The sequence below is a fragment of the Schistocerca piceifrons genome, chromosome 3, assembly GCF_021461385.2.
Source record: "Schistocerca piceifrons isolate TAMUIC-IGC-003096 chromosome 3, iqSchPice1.1, whole genome shotgun sequence".
Classification (NCBI taxonomy): Eukaryota; Metazoa; Arthropoda; class Insecta; order Orthoptera; family Acrididae; genus Schistocerca; species Schistocerca piceifrons.
In genome coordinates this window covers 954376942-954392735 of record NC_060140.1, presented here as the reverse complement: position 1 = coordinate 954392735, position 15794 = coordinate 954376942, and positions in this window count along the sequence as shown.

Here is a 15794-nt window from a genome sequence, read left to right as displayed (position 1 = left end):
AGTTATTACAGACTCGAAGCAAATGCACAAGTAGCTTGGCAGCATGAGACCTCTTATCGCTACGACGCTGTACCCACTATGTTTTCAGTGCATGCACTGTTTCGCTTGGGAAATGAGTCATAAAGCCTACGTATCCTACCCGTAACTGTGCTATCTGGTCCTTGACATCCCAGATTCTGGCACTGATCCCACACACCATATACCGTGGATATATCCAGAGATATTCCTGACCACAGGAGTAACTCAACATTACGGAAACACTTGGAGAAATGCAGGGTAACGCTGTGCTGTGTTTCAGTACTTTTATCTACAACCGGCTTCACAGTCGAAAACTATACTGTGCCAACTTGACATCTCATTCATGCGATTTAGCCTGAAAAGATTCCGTAGCTGACTCGCAAACATCAGAAAAAGATTCTTCACGCCATAAGACCGGCTTAAGCAAATACATGACATTGAAAAATAAACCAAGTGACAGCAGTAACTGGACAGTACCGTTCAATGCATACACTGAAGAGCCAAAGAAACTGGTGCACCTGCCAAATATCGCGAGCACGCAGAAGTGCCGCACCACGACGTCGCATGTCTGAAGTAGTGTCGGAGGGAATGGAAACCATGAATCCTGCAGGGCTGTCCATAAATCCGTAAGAGTACGAAGGGCTGCACATCTCTTCTGAACAGAAGTACGTTGCTAGGCATAGCAGATGTGCTCAATAATGTTATGTCTGCCGAATTTGGTGCCCAGCAGAAGTTTTTAAGCTCAGAACAGTGCTCTGTAGCAATTATGGATGAGTGGCGTGTCGCATTGTCCTGCTAGAATTGCCCAAGTCCGTCGGAATGTACAATGGATATGAATGGATGCAGGTGATCGTACACGATGCTTACGTACGTGCCACCCGTCAGAGTCGTATCTAGACGTATCAGAGGTCTCATATCAATCCGACTCCACACGCCGCACACCATTACAGACCCTGCAGCAGCTTGAACAGTCCTCCTGCTGACATGCAGGGCCCATGCATTCATGACATTGTCTCCATACCCCTACACGTCCATGCGCTCGATACAATTTGAAATGAGACTCGTCCGAACAGGCAACATGTTTCCAGTCATCAACAGTCCAATGTCGGTGTCGGCGTAAAGCTTTGTGTCGTGCAGTCGTCAAGGGTACACGAGTGGGCCTTCGGATTCCAAGGCCCATATCGACGATGATTCGTTGAATGGTTCGCACGCTGACACTTGTTGGTGACCGAGCACTGAAATTTACAGCAGTTTTCGGAAGGGTTGCACTTCTGCCACGTTGAACGATTCTCTTCAGTCGTTGGCCCCGTTCTTGCTGCATCCTTTTCCGGCAGCAGCGACGTCGGAGATTTGATGTTCTACCGTATTCCTGATATTCGCGGTATTCGTACGGTAAAATCCCCACTTCATCGCTACCCCGGAGATGCTGTGTCCCATCGCTCTTGCGCCGACTATAGCACCACGTTCAACCTCATTAAAATTTTGATAACCTGCCCTTGTAGCAGCACTAACCGATCTGACAACTGCGCCAGACACTTGTCTTATATAGGCGTTGCCCACCGCAGCGCCGTATTCTGCTATTTTATACCAGGTGAACCGGTATGAAATGAGCGTTTTTTTTTTGTGAAAATGAAACACTAATTTTGAATTCAGAAGTAAAAAAATTTTATTCAAAGTACTGACCATTGCGTTCTATACATTTTGACCACTTTTCTGGCAATTTGTAGAAACCATGCCAATAGAAATGTTCGTCTTTTGAAGCAAACCAATCAGACACCAAATTTTCGACTCCTTCGTAGGAATCGAAGTGTTCCTCGTGTCCCATTGATGAAAACAAATGGTAGTCGGAAGGGGGCAAGTCTGGTGAATACGGCGGGTGGGGTAGCAGCTCCCAGCCAGGTGTTTTGATTGTATCCTGAACCAGTTTTGCTTTGTGTGCAGGTGTAAATGAATTACTTTGCCATGTCTTCTGGCTATTCTGGTCTTTTTTCGATCAATGCATAGTTCAAATTGATCATTTGTTATCTGTAGCGATTAGTATTCACAGTTTCACCGGGTTTTAGAAGCTCATGATACACCACACTTTTCTGATCCCACCAAACACAGAGCGTTGTCTTCTTGTCGAATCGATCTGGTTTTGCAGTCGATGTTGATGGTTGTCCCGGATTAACCCATGATTTTTCCCGTTTAGGATTCTTAAAATAAATCCATTTTTCATCGCCGGTAACAATTCGATGCAAAATTGATTTTCTTTCATGTCTTTGAAGAAAAATTTGACAAATGGTTTTTCGGTTTTCCATCTGTATTTCATTCAATTCATGTGGCACCCATTTTTCACACTTTTGGATCTTTCCTATAGCTTTCAAACGGTGAGAAATTTGTGTTTTGTGCAACATTTAGCATTCCTGCCATTTGCTTCTGACTCAAAGTATCATCTTCATCCAATATTGCTTGCAATTCGGCACCTTCGAACTTTTTTGGTGGTCTTCCACGTTCTTCATGTCTTACATCAAAATCATTATTTCTGAACCGTTTGAAACCATCTTTTGCATGTTGCTTCTGGTAGAGCATGATCACCATATGCGTCGACAAGCATTCGATGCGACTCTACAGCACTTTTTTTCAAATGAAAACAAAAAATTAATGCTTTCCGCAAATCATTACTTTCTGGTACAAAATTCGACATTGTTAACACGATGAAAACATATTATGTTGTTTGTTCCGTGACTTGATGTATACTAAATATCTTTGACAGATGTCATACCAACCAAACAAAAAAAAATTAAGGCTCGTTCACAACAAAGGTTCCCTATCGACACATTTGTATCTTAACGCTCATTTCATACCGGAACACCTGGTACATCTCTGTATTTGAACAAGCATGGTTACACCAGTTTTTTTGGCACTTCAGTGTATTATAGCACAGCATAGCGTTTACCATGCATTTCTCCAAGTGTATTGATGCTTTTGACAGTCGCCTGAACAAATTTCTGATTACGGAGACAGTTCATAGGATGTCCGTGATGTATCGCAGTGCGGTCCTAGTTATCTCATTCACGACCGGCCGTGACGAAGTCGCGCCAGTTGGGTTCCCACATTCCACACCAACACCGCGGTACCAATACAGAAAGTTGGAAGAATGTGACGTCTCTTTAGGTCGCTCCCATACTCTCCGACAATGGTCATCTGTGGAAGTGCAGAACCGCTGTCAATGCTGAAAAGAGTCCGAAGCCATTCATCAGTAGACCATGTTACCAAGTCAGGACACCACTTGAAACGCAGCAACTTGTGTTGAGGTGACAACGGCTGCATGGGACCATAGTTCCCTTATGCGGCTCCTACTAGTCGCCGACCAGTTGTGCCAGGGTGACACAGAATGTTGCGTGGAGCCTGTTACTACTTGTTCTTGGTGGGCAGCCGCAGTTTTGAAAAGAGGTTGCGATGTGCTTGGTGCAACAGTGAGCGATCCTCTTTTGCTGTCAGGCTTGGTCGACCAGATTCTAGATGACGAATGTGCCCTCCGTCACGTTCCCATGCAGTCCAACGGCGGGCCGTTGTCACATCTGAATGCCCCACAAATATGGATATTGCACGATTCTACCAACCGATACACTGGAGGACCACAACGAGTCTTCTTTCAGGCTCTGTCAGTTGCTGATAACGCTGTCTCAGATGTGTACGCGGCATCTCGTCTCCTTCGCGGTGATCACTCCACATCTGACGCTGTTTACCTTTTTTGTATATCGTACCATAACAACACTAAACACGAACAACACTAGTGCGTTTTGGTGGTGTTATGCCTTTCACGGAGAATTGCAGTTCTGATCACTCACATACACGCCGATTGTGTCTAGCTGTAGGAAGGTACATTCACATCTGACCACGTCTTCTGTGTGCTCCTCTTTCTCTGTCAGGCAGTGCATGTGAACATCGGCGACGGATGGGACAAAAAGGCCAGGCTTGCTTTGGAAGAAGAGTCACCGTGATATAAACTTACGTAGATAATCATAAACGAGGAGGACGATTTAGAAACTGTGTCATTTGTTATCACGTGTGTCAAAGGAGTTCTCAACATAGCCATTAGGAAGAAAAGTCATGCTAAATCTCTTTTGAAACGAAAATCGTGACATCTTGCAAACCTACGTGTCATGATAGATCACTGGTGCACCATCCTCTGACCTCGTAAAATATCAATATCAGGTTGCTGCGAACGGGTACTGCAGCATGACGACGGAGCGATGCGTTATGTGTAACAGTTGAATACCTTCTGCACGGACTATACTCACCAGGCCTTACCCCTCCGGTAAACAAATGTTTGAATCTCTCAGTGAGGCAGTGGGCTGTGAAAGTTCCATTCTAACGTAGAGGATGCACGGACCGAAGCACAGGCTCACAAACGAACTCTTTTCTACGAATATTTGGGCACTTTGTACGTATTGACGAACATGATTTGAGGTTGGAGACATATTCTGCTGAAAAGCGATGTAGCTTTGTGCCGTTTATGGACACTAAAAATATTGAAAAAACATGTTCAAATTTATTTTTGATTCATCCTCACAAGCGACATTTCACCAGCAGCTTTAGAAATTGTAACTGAAACTCGAGGCCATTTAATCGATCAGTCGCCCAGTCGTATCGAATTCGACTTAACAGGATATGACTAAAACAAAATACTATCATCATCGTCAACACCATCCACGATCTTGGATAAGATCCGAGGAACCTGTTCCAGCTTCAGCATCTTTGCTCCATTGCTTCCTGGGCATATCCACATTCCTTACATATGACAAAACCATTTTAGGATACCTGTCTTGTTGCATTCTCTTTACATGTTGCTTCCTTTTCTGCTTATATGTGCCGATTTTTCTTATTACTGCAAATATTTTTAGCTCATTTCTAATATATTAGTTTCTTATTCTATGTCCTAATTTACGTTCTTTAACTGATCTGAGATATTTCATTTCTGACGTCACTAGACGGCCGGAGTGGCCGAGCGGTTCTAGGCGTTACAGTCTGGAACAGCGCGACCGCTACGGTCGCAGGTTCGAATCATGCCTCGGGCTTGGATGTGTGTGATGTCCTTACGTTAGTTTGCTTCAAGTAGTTCTAAGTTCTAGGGGACTGATGACCTCAGATGTTAAGTCCCATAGTGCTCAGAGCCATTTGAACCATTTTTGACGTCACTATTCGGTTTATGTCTTCCATGTTTGTATGCAAGCCTCACGTCCATCAAGTAGGTCTGAAAGAGCTAATGCTCTCTATACAATTTCAGATGTGGTTCTTTAGCTGTCCTTTCGTTTAATGTTCTTTTTACTGTTCCACAGACACCCTGCAATTTCGTTGTTTTATTCTTTATATCCGTTATCACAATGAAAAGAAATGTCGCAGCCTAGGTAGTTAAAATCACTTCCTTGCTCGATGATTTTGTTTTGTAACTGTATTCTTGAGCCGGCCGCAGTGGCCATGCGGTTCTAGGCGTTTCAGTCTGGAACCGCGCGACCGCTACGGTCGCAGGTTCGAATCCTGCCTCGGGCATGGATGTGTGTGATGTCCTTAGGTTAGTTAGGTTTAAGTAGTTCCAAGTTCTAGGGGACTGATGACCACAGATGTTAAGTCCCATAGTGCTCAGAGCCATTTGAACCATTTTTCTATTCTTGAGCGCAGCTGTGGTTTTCCTCGAAATGCCATTACTTTTGTATTTTGTATAAATATTTTCGAATTATGCTTATTATTCCACGTCAGTAAATCAGGTGTATATCGTCGAATTCCTCATCAGTAAATCTATCCGTACTGCTGTGTATACTCTTAAGGCAATCTAACACTGCTAGCAAAGCAAACTCGACAGCAGTGCTGAATGCAGGCTATGCGTGAAGAGTGAAGTGGGGGTTACTATTGTCAGCAGCAACTACCGTGACTGGAAAGAACAAGTTTGTTTCCAAACAAGACAAGCAGTGAAACCGTCGATATTTGAGCTGTTGTGCAGATGTATTCTGTGTAATACAGACACAAGGATCAGTGGGGGTAAGAAATCAAACGAAATACAATTCATGCGTAACGAGCCACCAGAAATACTGGTTCCTCTTACCAAAATGATCCCTGAGCAACATTAGAAATTTTGAGTGCAGGTTCATCGTATATAGCGGCGCGGGATTAGCCGGGCGGTCAGAGGGGCTGCAGTCATAAACTGTGCGGCAGGTCCCGGCGGAGGTTCGAGTCCTCCCTCGGGCATGGGTGTGTGTGTTTGTCATTAGGATAATTGAGGTTAAGTAGTGTGTAAGCTTAGGGACTGATGACCTTAGCAGTTAAGTCCCATAAGATTTAACACACATTTGAACTTTTTTTTTCATCGTATATAAATAAGGGAGTAAAACTTTATCCACTGTCGCTTCAGGCTGATGATTTTCTTTTGCAACTGGTCAATAAAATAAATTAAATGGGGTAATTGTATGTACTGAAAGACAGTAAATCGACAGTGCCGCATTACTGTAACATTTCTGCTGCTGATGCAAAAAAAAAAACACGTCATTTTTCAAAAGGGTGAATGACTCAGTAAGTCAAATAGACGAGAGAAATATATTCCCAAGACGTTTAGGAATGTAGCTGCATGACGTCGAGAGATGGATAAAACATCAGTGAAATGCTCGAGAGGAAGCAGTCGAAAAAGAAGTGGAGGAAAGGTGTATGTATCCTCAATGCGTATAGGAAGCGACATTACAGATCGTGGCAGTACCATCGTAGGAATACCGAATGGATGAATAGCGGCGCAGACGGAAATCCTGTTCGGTGTTCACATGGTATGTGGAATGTGGAAGCTGCAAAAACATACAGTGCTACAAACTCGACGGTGTGCAGATAGAGCGATGTAAGGACTGCAGCACGCAGGATCGCTTCTCATAGAGAAAGGGCGGGATTTTCTTATTGGCTAGGTTTGCATTCCTCTTGCAGCAGGAATCCACGCTCGAGTTTAGCTGCTTTAATAGTTTAACATGATGAAACTAGAAACTAGTAATGTAAGAGGAAACGGTTAGTCACCTGAAACGGAAGAGAGCTGAAACGCATGTGCTCTGTGGTTGAGGGGAGAAGGGGGAGGTGGGGTGGGGGTGGGGAGGGGGGAACCGACTTATGTCCCAATGCTCTTTATTTTTGTCGCACATCTGCGTGAAAAGTCGTGCAACCGGATATGTGATTGTGTGAGAATAATCGTTACCTATTTCTGACACTAAGTGGTTTGTTTTTCTGTCCCAGTGAAGAACAAACTCACTTAAAAAGAGTTGCCATAAACAGCATTGTACGGTCGGAGTTACTCTCTGTGCTATCATAGTGCGGTGCAGACAATTTTTATACATCTTCCTGAATTACCCAAAGACTAAAAAGGCCACACAATCAGTTAATTAATGTGAAGCTGACTAATATGTCTATTGAACCCAAATGTTAGCTGCCTTACTTTGTTCCAGTCTTACACCTTTAATCGAATTCCAGTTTATAAGCCTGTGATTGGTGACATTCTTCTCGCTATTCAATAGCTCTTCCCTATTCGTCAGTTCTTATTGACAGACAGTGCACTACCAGCACAAAGCTACAGTTTACCTCAGGCACAGTATCATATTCTAAGACAACCACAAATTAATCGTCAAAGCTAACAACTGTAGTATATGACGTATACATACGCACACTGCCCTAAAACGTACAGTCACGATACTATTTCCTTCTTTATAGAATCAAAAATGGTTCACATGGCTCTGAGCACTATGGGACTTAACTTCTGTGGTCATCAGTCCCCTAGAACTTAGAACTACTTAAAAGTAACTAACCTAAGGACATAAAACACATCCATGCCCGAGGTAGGATTCGAACCTGCGACCGTAGCAGTAGAGCGGTTCCGGACTGAGCGCCTAGAACCGCTCGGCCACCGCGGCCGGCTTTATAGAATCAAATAAGACAATTGTAACTATACCGCGCCATACTTAGTAATTTGGTTTTCGTAGTAATTCTTAGGTGAATCTAATAACGTTGCTACGTTTCTAGATCCAAGTTTACGAATAGCACTTTGGACACAGTAGAATGACAACGCAACTTCTCACAATGCCGTATGCACTGACTGGACATTGGCAAACACTTAGCACAGTTACGAAAGTACGGAAAAGAATATACGTAGAAAAAGAAACAATCACTCGTACATCTAAATATACATAAACATGTGTTTTCAGTTCACGTATTGTAAAGAATCAGATGTTTTATTGTAATCAAACTGTTAACTTTCTGTGGAAGCTGTGTCATAAAAATGACTAAGTCTTATAAAGTAGTAAACTACACTCTCTTTCTGATGGTTTTTAATTTTTATCAATCTAATCTTATCAAATCGATTACTATCACAACCACGAAGATTCCTGGCAGACTAAAACTGAACAGGGAATCGAACCTGTGACTTTTGCTTCTCTGATCCGCCCACGCACAGCTCAGGATCCGTCCTGACAGCTTCGTTACCGCATGTTTCTAATTTCTTACCTTCCAAACTTCACAGAAATTTTCCTGCAAAATTCGTGGAACTAACACTCCTGAAAGAAAGGATACTACAGAGGCATGGCTTCGCCGCAGCCGGAGGGTGGGGTTGTTTCCAGAATGAATTTTCGGTGTGTAGCTGAGGTTGCGCTGATACAAGACTTCTTGACAGAATAAAACCGTCTGCCGAACCGAGACTCGAACGCGTGACCTCTGTTATTCGCGCAAAGTGTTCTGCCGACTGCGCTACCGAAACACAACTCACGACCCTTTCTCACAGCTCTGCTGACGTCCGGCTGTGGCTACGCCGTGTCTTCGCAATATCCTTTCTTGTAGTAGTGCTAATACCGCAGGTTTCGCAGGAGAACGTCTGCGAAATATGAAAAGTAGGACAAGAGGTACTGGTGGAAGTAAAGCTGTGAGAACGCCTCGTGAGTCGTCCTTGGGTCGCTCAGTCGGCAAAGCACTTGCCCACGAAAAGCAAAGATTCTGTGTTCGAGTGCGGGTTCGACACACAGTTTCAATCTGCCTGGAAGTTTCATATCAGCACACACTCCGCTGCCGAGTGAAAATTCACTGTAAATACCACAACTCTTTAACCAAATTTGTACTTTCCTATGTTCATGCAAATAATCGCTCACTGAGTTGATAGATATTCCACCTTCTTCCCTGGCATCGAAATATTACTGTCCCGTCAGTAACCAGCTTGCTCAAAGACGATTCGAATTTTGCTGTACTTGATTAACCGAGTCCTTAAAATTTTGTTAGTTATCGTCAATAATGACAAGTCATTAGTTCAATGAAATACATATTTTATTAGTTCACAGCACTTTTATTGCAGGATGCCTAAAATCTGGTTGGGAACATAGACAGAAAAAATAAATTCTCGAAGTTTAACGTATATTTCGTGTGGATTGCACAACATAACTCTGTCTCGAAAGGCGGGCAGTATATCTAAAGAGATTCTGTTCGTATGTAAAGTGCACCAGCAGCAGGACACAGCAAAAAAATGGTTCAAATGGCTCTAAGCATTATGGGACTTAACATCTGAGGTCATCAGTCCACTAGACTTAGAAATACTTAAACCTAACTAAGCTAAGGACATCACACACATCCATGCCCGAGGCAGGATTCGAACCTGCGACCGTAGGAGGCGCGCGGTTCCGGACTGAAACGCCTAGAATCGCTCGGCCACAGTGGCCGGCTATTGACTCATTTTGCTGGATGTTTAAACGAGAGCAAGTAAATAGAAGGTGAAACAAATGACGCACTGTCTTGAAAATTGATTGACTGATTTGCTTTCCTTTATTTCTCGTATTTTCTAGGACACAATCACATGAGCATTTCGCAGTAAAAAATGGTTCAAATGGCTCTGAGCACTATGGGACTTAACATCTGAGGTCATCAGTCCCCTAGAACTTAGAACTACTTAAATCTAACTAACCTAAGGACATCACACACATCCATGCCCGAGGCAGGATTCGAACCTGCGACGGTAGCGGTCGCGCGGTTCCATACTGCAGCGCCTAGAACCGCACGGCCACAACGGCCGGCACTCTCGTTATCTTAGAGCTTGTTGACTCCGATGTTTAATATTCTACTTTTGCATTATAGCGTTCTAGTGTCTTTTTCTCCGTCCTGACCAATATACTGGAAACGATTTTTAGACACAAAATAGTGTAGGAGGTACGTTGCAAACTGAATAAAGTTTAAATGGCTATTTACGTTGATAATGTTGTTAATAGCGGAATATAGACCTAAGACGCAATATTAATCTAAACTTATAACAGAGACATTCGGTTTTATACAATCTGCTTAAAGAGGTGGAAACGGTAAAGGGAGCGAGGGAGATGGGTTTCTAAATGCTATGTAAACAGTGATATTTTGTAAATTGTAAACTTTCATGACCGGAAATATCATACTTATTAAAGCATTCAGTTCTATTGTGCCGCGGATGGAAGAATTTCTTGTTGAAACTCAGACAACAAGAAATTCGTCCGAACACGGCATAATCGCTCTGTATAGTTTAACAAGTCAGACAGCGGCCTTACACTACTTTTTTTTATTCATCTTTCTGACGACAGATTGACGAAGTGATATAGACTGCTTTGGATGCGCACGCACTGCGAGACCGACGCCGTTGGCGGTTTGAATAGCCTGGTATAGTCACATTATGTGTGTGTGTGTGTGTGTGTGTGGGCGTGTGTATGTATGTGTGTATGTAAGCTCAATTTGGAAATCTCTGAGTGTTTTATGGGCAGAAAGTTATGAGGTGCTCACCACTTTAGTTGGTCCTGTTGTGAGCGGTGTATGGTCCTGTGATTCTCCTGTGTTTCTTCCTCTTTCTCTAACTGGCCAGTACAGTCAGGTACAAAAATTTTCAACAGGAAAACTCGCACTGAAAACAAAGTATGGGAATAACTCGCAGGTTACTCACGTTTAGCAGATACCATCCAACACACAGGGCTCAATACAATCTCCAGCACAGAAAGGATTTTCAGACTACAGCCTGCGTAGAACCTGACATAAAATCAATAAAACAAAAGGGCAATATGTCACAGTGCAAAACTACGAGACTACAACGCGTTTGTTTTAACAGAAGCCTTGTCTGCGTTGGAAACCTCAGTAATGAGAGGGATGATTCACATCGAGGGACAAGTACGGAAAATTCTTAGAAACATTTGCAGCGCTGTCCTACGAAACCTGACTTGGTTCAGACAAACTAGAAAGGAACTGAACGAACACAAAACATCACAGATACATTTAGAAGAAGACACGTACCATAATATGGACACCTACGTAGAATGGATGAAAACAGACCCATTGAGAAAATTTTTAACATCGTTAATGCAAGTAAATTAAAAAGCTATTCGACAAAAGAAACACAAGAAGTCCTGGAATAATTGGAAATCTCAGAAGAAGGAATTAAGGACAAAAACAATTCAAGGCACAAAATCAGAAACAAGAAAACTGATCAGGTCTCAAGAAAAGAAATCACAGGGGAAAAAATGGACAGCGGAAAGGAAGAAAAACACTATGAATAAATGAAGAGGTTTTCGAAATAAAGGAGAAGGGAGTGAAGCTGTGATTGGCTCAAGTTCGCTTACTCTGCTAAAGCGGAGTAATAGAAAATAAGAATAATACAGGGTGCTACAAAAAGGTACGGCCAAACTTTCATGAAACATTGCTCACACACAAAGAAAGAAAATATGCTATGTGGACATGTGTCCGGAAACGCTTACTTTCCATGTTAGAGCTCATTTTATTACTTCTCTTCAAATCACATTAATCATGGAATGGAAACACACAGCAACAGAACGTACCAGCGTGACTTCAAACACTTTGTTACAGGAAATGTTCAAAATATCCTCCGTTAGCGAGGATACATGCATCCACCCTCCGTCACATGGAATCCCTGATGCGCTGATGCAGCTCTGGAGAATGGCGTATTGTATCACAGCCGTCCACAATACGAGCACGAAGAGTCTCTACATTTGGTACCGGGGTTGTGTAGTCAAGAGCTTTCAAATGCCCCCGTAAATGAAAAGTCAAGAGGGTTGAGGTCAGGAGAGCGTGGAGACCATATAATTGGTCCGCCTCTACCAATCCATCGGTCACCGAATCTGTTGTTGAGAAGCGTGCGAACACTTCGACTGAAATGTGCAGGAGCTCCATCGTGCATGAACCACATGTTGTGTCGTACTTGTAAAGGCACATGTTCTAGCAGCACAGGTAGAGTATCCCGTATGAAATCATGGCGGTGAATCTAGGAAGTACAGTACATACTGCCGAAACTAAAATGAGCTCTAACATGGAAAGTAAGCGTTTCCGGACACATGTCCACATAACATCTTTTCTTTATTTGTGTGTGAGGAATGTTTCCTGAAAGTTTGGCCGTACCTTTTTATAACACTCTGTATATGAGAGAGAAAAAATTGTAGTTCCTCCACAATACATTCTTCATTGTTTTCTCTTTTTAGGTGTGCTGCGCATTCGTGGGTGTGGGTGCTGACGTTGCAGCGAGACATTACGCGAACCAAGCCGGACCCAAAACCTCAGACGATGTCGAGGTCAGCCGTGTCAGTTTCTCGGCGGGCGTGCACCGCCGTGCGTCCCTTCTCGAGGAGTTACGACATGAGTCATGTCAGTAACCAGATTAAGGCCCGATAATTCAGCAATTAAACCCCGCGGTAGTCCGCTGCGGCAGCGTCCGAGTTCCCTAACGACCGCGCTGCCGGAACGACGTTGGAAATTATCGGTAATTACAAGCGAGTGCGCTTAAGGCATGCCGCCGCGCCTTAGGGGGCAGGCATACCAGAGTAGTTAAGTGAGATAAATTACTGCTCCTGCAGAAATACGGCAGCGCAGTCCGTCGGCAACAGACATCCATCACATGCTCAGGAAAGACAATAGAGTGCTCTACGGGACACTACAAGTTCCCTCATTTCATTTACGCATATCGAGCAATCGCAGGTAATTTCTAAAGAACATACAACTACTTACACTACTGGCCATTAACTTTGCTACACCAACAAGAAATACAGATGATAAACGGGTATTCGTTGGACAAATATATTATACTAGAACTGACATGTGATTACATTTTCACGCACTTTTGGGAGCATAGACCCTGAGAAATCAGTACCCAGAACAACCACCTCTGGCCGTAATAACGGCATGTGTTAAACAGAGCTTGGATGGAGTGTACAGGTACGGCGGCCGGAGTGGCCGAGCGGTTCTAGGCGCTGCAGTCTGGAACCGCGCGATCGCTACGGTCGCAGGTTCGGATCCTGCCTCGGGCATGGATGTGTATGATGTCCTTAGGTTAGTTAGGTTTAAGTAGCTCTAAGTTCTATGGGACTGATGACCACAGCAGTTAAGTCCCATAGTGCTCAGAGCCATTTGAACCATTTTTTAGTGTACAGGTACAGCTGCCCATGCAGCTTCAACACGATACCACAGTTCATCAAGAGTAGTGACTGGAGTATTGTGACGAGCCAGTTGCTAGGCCATCATTGACCAGACGTTTTCAGTTGGTGAGGGATCTGCAGAATGTGCTGGCCCGTACAGGACCTGCAACATGCGGTCGTGCATTATCCTCCTGAAATGTAGGGTTTCGCAGGGATCGAATGAAGGGTAGAGCCACGAGTCGTAACACAGCTGAAATGTAGCGTCCACTGTTCAAACTGGCGTCAATGCCAACAAGGTGTAACCAATGGCACCCCATACCATCACGCCGGGTGATACGCCAATATGGCGATGACGAATACACGCTTCCAATGTGCGTTCACCGCGATGTCGCCAAACGCTGATGCGACCATCATGAAGCTGTAAACAGAACCTGGATGTATCCGAAAAAATGACGTTTTGCCATACGTGCACCCAGGTTAGTCGTTGAGTACACCATCGGAGGCGCTCCTGTCTGTGATGCAGCGTCAAGGGTAACCAGAGCCATGGTGTCCGAGCTGATAGTCCATGCTACTGCAAACGTCGTCGAACTGTTCGTGCAGATGGTTGTTGTCTTGCAAACGTCCCCATCTGTTGACTCAGGGATCGAGACGTGGCTGCTCGATCCGTTACAGCCATGCGGATAAGATGCCTGTCATCTCGACTCCTAGTGATGCGAGGTCGTTGGGATCCAGCACGGCGTTCCGTATTACCCTCCTGAACCCACCGATTCCATATTCTCGTAACAGTCATTGGATCTCGACCAACGCGAGCAGTAATGTCGCGACACGATAAACCACAATCGCGATAGGCTTCAATACGACTTTCATCAGAGTCGGAAACGTGATGGTACGCAATTCTCCTCCTTACACGAGGCATCACAACAACAGTTCACCAGGCAACGCCGGTCAACTGCTGTTTGTGTATGAGAAATCGGTTGGAAACTTCCCTCATGTCAGCACGTTGTAGGTGTCGCCACCGGCGCCAACCTTGTGTGAATGCTCTGGAATGCTAATCATTTGCATATCACAGCATCTTCTTCCTGTCGGTTAAATTTCGCGTCCGTAGCACGTCATCTTCGTGGTGTAGCAATTTTAATGGCCAATAGTGTAGTTTTGAAGCTCTGATGTTTATTAATGAACCACTATTCACGTCACTGCAGGCACGTCATCAACATTTTTTTTTTTTTTTTTTTTTTTTTTTTTGTGCTCCAAGATCTATTGTGATTAGTTCATAAGGATGCAGAAAAATGTTATAAAACTGGAGTTTACATACACTGGTCTTGTATACGGTGCCTAAAGGATACTGTGTTCTCGGAATGCTATACAACAATTCAAGCAAATAACATGAATAGTTTTATGTCAACAAAAGAGATTTGACAATACTGAAGTTGAATGTACAGCACGGTGTCACGAGCAATGGGCGACATGTCAACAGTAATGATTTTCGCTGTAGACAAAGCCCAAACGAACAGTGGATACGGATCACTAATAACTGATACCCTAGCATTCTCTGCTAGGCCGAGATAATGCTGTCCGCTCATGCCCGGCCGAAGCTGGCTGGAGCGTCGCTTACGCTCACTTCTTGCAGAGTTCGCCCCTGTCGTGGCCTGCCGCTTCCTTGTCAGCCGGCTACTGGCTGACATCGCCTCACCGCCTTCTCTTGTCTTGCGTTCTTCCTCTCCGTCCCGGCGCTCGTGGTTACGCCAGAACACAAAGAAAAAGCGGTATGCTAATGTAGCAGGCGGTTATAATTAAAGAGCAGCTACTCAGGGAGGTGGGCTGTGATTATCGCACGACAGCGAAATTCGCTGGATATGCTGATGCGTTAATGCGTAACAGATCTACGTTCCAAAAACCTCTAGTTCCAGTTGTGACCACCAGGTGAAAATCTGGCGCTACACACTGTTTTCATGACGTTATGAGGTCCACGCTGTCATTTGACAAGCCGTAATGTGAAGAGAGACGGTGCGCTGTTAGCGAAACTGTTCTATGTAAACGGCAGCAATTACAGTGCTGCATAGGGAGAGTGTCGCCGACTCAGTGGTCTGAGGACAGTCCGGATGTCATTAAATGGTGTAAGGAAGATAAAAATAATATTCTGAAACGCGGGTCAGCTTGGTGTTGCACCTGCAAGAGGAAGGCACTCTGTCCCAGTGGAAATTACGGACGAGGTTGCTGTTGCTGTAACTGACGATGCAGCACTTGCTGCTCGTAGAGCTAACGATCATACTGTGTCACGAGGATTTTCCATCCCATAGTCAGCAGCATAAAATGTATCCTCAGTCTATTTTATACTGGTGCCCACAAGAGGGTATTGACTAGAATTGG